This window comes from Oncorhynchus tshawytscha, linkage group LG11 (assembly GCF_018296145.1).
Source record: "Oncorhynchus tshawytscha isolate Ot180627B linkage group LG11, Otsh_v2.0, whole genome shotgun sequence".
In the NCBI taxonomy this organism is placed as follows: domain Eukaryota; kingdom Metazoa; phylum Chordata; class Actinopteri; order Salmoniformes; family Salmonidae; genus Oncorhynchus; species Oncorhynchus tshawytscha.
Genome location: NC_056439.1, coordinates 26,409,920 through 26,414,361, shown reverse-complemented (window position 1 = coordinate 26,414,361; position 4,442 = coordinate 26,409,920). Strand labels below are relative to the sequence as shown.

Sequence of the window (4,442 nt, the reverse complement as noted above, 5' to 3'; positions counted from 1 at the left end):
GTGACCAGACAGAAGCCACTCTTCATTAAAAGGCACACAGCCCGCTTGGAGTTTGCCAAAAGGCACCTAAAGGACTCAGACCATGAGAAACAAGATTCTCTGGTCTGATGAAACCAAGATTAAATTATTTGGTCTGAATGCCAAGTGTCACATCTGAAGGAAACCTGGCACCATCCATCCCTAGGGTGAAGCACGGTGGTGGCAGCATCATGCTGTGGGGATGTTTTTCTTCGGCAGGGACTGGGAGACTGGTCAGGATCGAGGCAAAGATGAACGGAGCAAAGTACAGTGAGATCCTTGATGAAAACCTGCTCCAGAGTACTCAGCACCTCAGACTGGGGCAAAGGTTCACCTTCCAACAGGACGCTGACCCTAAGCACAAAGCCAAGACAACGCAGGAGTGGTTTCGGGACACTTCTCTGAATGTCCTTGAGTGGCCCAGCCAGAGCCCAGACTTGAACCTGATCGAACATCTCTGGAGAGACCTGAAATTAGCTGTGCAACACCGCGCCCCATCCAACCTGACAGAGTTTGAGAGGATCTGCAGAGAGGAATGAGATAAACTCCCCAAATGCAGGTGTGCCAAGCTTGTGGCATCATACCCAAGAAGACTCAAGGCTGTAATCTCTGCCAAAGTGCTTCAACAAAGTACTGAGTAAAGGGTCTGAATACTTATGTAAATGTTATATTTGCTAACATTTCTAAATGCTTGTTTTGATGTGTCATTATGGGGTATTGTGTGCAGATTGATGACACACAAAAAAACAATTTAAGCAATTTTAGAACAAGCTTGTAACTTAAAATGTGGAAAACGTCAAGGGGCTGAATACTTTCTAAATGCACTGTATATTATATGATTTTATAGTAAGAAGAATATAATTGAACTTAGCTGAATAAAATAGAAAGTATATTTTTCCCATTCCTGAGTAAGTGTGCATATGAAGTGGCTATGTTGAGCATAAAAAGTGATCATTTCAAACAGGTCCTATAGACTAGATTCAGAGTTATTTGGCAACTTTAGTTGTGAATCATACAAACCTTACAATGTCTTAAATCTAAAAATATATGGGCTGCATGGTGCAACTATAGGCTATTGATGATTTGAGAAAGTAAAAAAAAGAAGAAGCTTTCACTCAGTTCCTTGTCTCAGGCATCACAGCTGTTCTCTCATCAAGCGATCACATTTTTACCTATCAGACTATTCTCAATTTAATTTTGTCTTTACTAATATGTAATATTAGTTTTGATTTAGAATGGCCCATTATCAAACAAGCAGGAAAAGGGTCAGGGGAAAAATATACATCATCCCTATGCACGCGAATAGCGAGTGATGGCCGCACGCGAATAGCGAGTGATGGCCACACGCATTCCAGCAGGTCCGCTTCTCAATGATGCTGGATAGGCTACTTTGGTTTTATCGAGGAGTATGAGCAGCTGAGAAATAAACATAAGAACACATCTCAGTCCACGCGTGAATCACTGTTTGAGGAGCATGCTTTCGCTGCGCAACAGGTGATATTCCGCCCAAGCTCTGTACGCCATGGGCTCTCCAACCCTGTTGCTGCAGCTACCCAGTGCTTAATTTGGGAAACCAATTGAAATCTGTTCAGGAATATCGACAGTAACAGGTTTTTGCAACGAAACATATTTCACTAAACTGTTGACAGCCCCTCTGCACGCCCGAGAACGGAATAAATGAGAGAGAGGAGATGGAAATGCATGGTGGTGAGATATTCTGTACTTTCCGACTTTAAGATCAATGACGCCCCCCCAGTTGGAAAGCACCTGAAAGCGCCATTAGTTCTTTACAATAATTGTGAACTTGCAAAGGTGCTCGCGTGCGCACTCTGCAGGGAGAGACGTCATACCTAAAATGAGAACAGCTCGAGAGGCAAGCCTTTCGTATATACTCTATAGGGAACCATTTGGTGGTGGTGGAATAAATGAAATTGCTTAAAGACATTTAGCATGGAGAAATTCATACGTAATAGCCATTTTGTTTTTCATTACACAATTTACTACAGTAGGCTGCATAAAACAGATGAACAATAAACAACATGTAAAGTAGGCTGCATGAGCAGGTCAAATGTTTCAATCATAAAAAGCATATTCAAATCTGTAGCACTCCTTAGAAGTGAATTGTGATCGGTTTCAATGTACCACACAGCCAGGTATAGGCACTCTGTTCCTCTTCCCCAAGTGTCCTCTTGCCCACATGGTGAATTGCCTATAGGCATTCACAATCTGTAAAGACTGAAATATGCATGATTATTAAATGCGCCCTTATTGTGAGAAATTCACGAGGTCCTTACAATAGAATGCTTGATTGTAACAGTAATCAAAAGTATGGTAATAAGATAATAGCTAATTATAGATTATCAGACTGTGCGCGATCTTGGAATGGATGCAAGGTACCCTACAAAAAAATAGGCACTGAAAGTGGATTGTGTCACGATCTGTAAAATGTCAAACTCTCCTGTCATTACAGTCGCCAGCAAAACACTTTAGAGTGGTTGTAAACAACTATCTAACTGTCTTGGCAACTTGTGGAGTCGACAATTTACCAGACTTCACTTAGTTATTTCGCTAGCTTTCCTAGCAAACAAACTCACTGCCTCAGATTAGGTTTTGTTTACATTCATTGCCGGTTATGACATCTCCACTTTCACTCAATCAATGCACATCAATACGATCAAACAGGGCTGTGCCAATGCAGGATAATCTATATTTTGCTAGCTAACTCCTTACTAGCGTTTCGAAAATGTAAACAATGCCTAGTACGTTATGGCACCTGCTGTTTATTGGGCGCTCCAAACTTTCTGCCCGTACGTCCTTCAGAGATAGCATGGCCACCTCCAAAAGGACTCCCTCTTCACAGAGCATGGTGAAGAACCTGTGGTTAATAATATACAAGGTAGTTGTCCCGGCTCACCACCTACACCCAGGTCATGTAGGGCTGCTTATTTGCAACATATCGACACTGTGACCGTGGGCAGTGCAGTTGACACAAGTGTACCACTCGGAATTGTTCAGCCTGCAGTGTAAACTGTCTACAACTACATTATTTTGCGCAAAAGGACCTGGCAGTAACTAGGGGGTAACGACGAACAGGTTGAAAGGAATATGCCAGAGCATGAAAATGGACAGCTTGGATGTGTCGGTCTTCTTCGTTTGTATTCTTCTTCTGCTTCTGTGGGTTTTATGGCGGACTACAACCCAAAAAGGTGTATTGCCGCCACCAACTGGACAGGTTGAAACCTAAACAAGGTACAAAGAAAATCCATACGTAATTGGGGAACTAACTTAATCCACCCAAATAAACATAGTACATTGACAAAACAAAACAAAACTCAAACTTCTTCTTTTCAAATCTCCATATCTTACTTCTCAGGATGTAGGGCCCCAGAGGGTGGTACTGCTTGTGAATATATTCCATGTAGCTCCTTCACCAAAAATCTTTCAGCTCCAGGAATCGCTCCGCCACATCCACAATAATTTCTATCTTCCTGGACCTGCTCTCCACCTTGGCAGTGGCATTTATCACCATAGCTATAAAGGCCACCTTCTTAACCTTTAAAATGTCTGGCTCCTGCTGGTGAAAGTCAACCCCTGCAGCTTGCAGTGAAGGCTTATCCACCACCATGGACTCTCTTCTGGTGCACCTTTCAAACCCTCAGCCCTTTTAACAGCTGCTGCATATGAAATGCTCTGTACAGCCCTGACTTTGGCCACCTCATTCTCTTTCACTCTTGCGGGGCATTCGAAAGACGTGGCTTCATGGTTCCCACCACAATTGCAACATATCTCTGTAGTTTATATACCCCAACTGCATTTGAGTAGGAGAGACTCCAAAAAACTAAAAGATCAGATAGACCCTTCAATTTTTCACCATTCACCACACGATTCATCCGAAATGCTTCAATCACTCCAGGAATATTCTTCATCTCTTCAAAACGGACTTCCCACGAGATGCCAGATATAACCCCCGTGAGGGATGCCCTATTCCGAAGAGACACAAATAACACTTCAAACTTATCAAATTGGTTAAGACACAACGCACATTACTTCTGATCCGCAAAAAAATCTAAACCAGCCCGCCTCTCGTGATCCTCACATTCTTCACTTTACCAAGCACTCTCTCCACCAGTTTAGATAACTCAAATGGTTTCTTCAAGTTTGGTACTCTGCTCAGCTGCTCCTAATCATAATTGTTGGGAATGCCATTATACCAAAGAAGGGATGTGGGAGAGCTGGTGAAACGAAAGATGGTGGAAGCGGATGATGAAGTGGATTCTGAAAACAATGGCAGTAGAATCAAGGAGAATTGGAGTGTTGCCCAAAAGAATGGAAAACGAAGCAATACTCCAATTCTCCTTTATTCTACTGCCATTGTTTTCAGAATCCACTTCATCATCCGCTTCCACCATCTTTCGTTTCACCAG

At 42.6% G+C, this 4,442-nt stretch overlaps 1 long non-coding RNA gene across 1 annotated transcript; it reads right to left on the bottom strand.

Annotated features, from left to right (window-relative positions):
• Positions 1-1,919: 1,919 nt before the first annotated feature.
• On the bottom strand, positions 1,920-4,187 carry LOC121847819. Its single transcript, XR_006084683.1, has 3 exons — positions 3,385-4,187; positions 2,792-3,258; positions 1,920-2,253 (listed from the first exon to the last, which is right to left on the bottom strand). It is a non-coding gene; the product is annotated as an uncharacterized LOC121847819 (long non-coding RNA).
• Between the last annotated feature and the right edge of the window lie 255 nt (positions 4,188-4,442).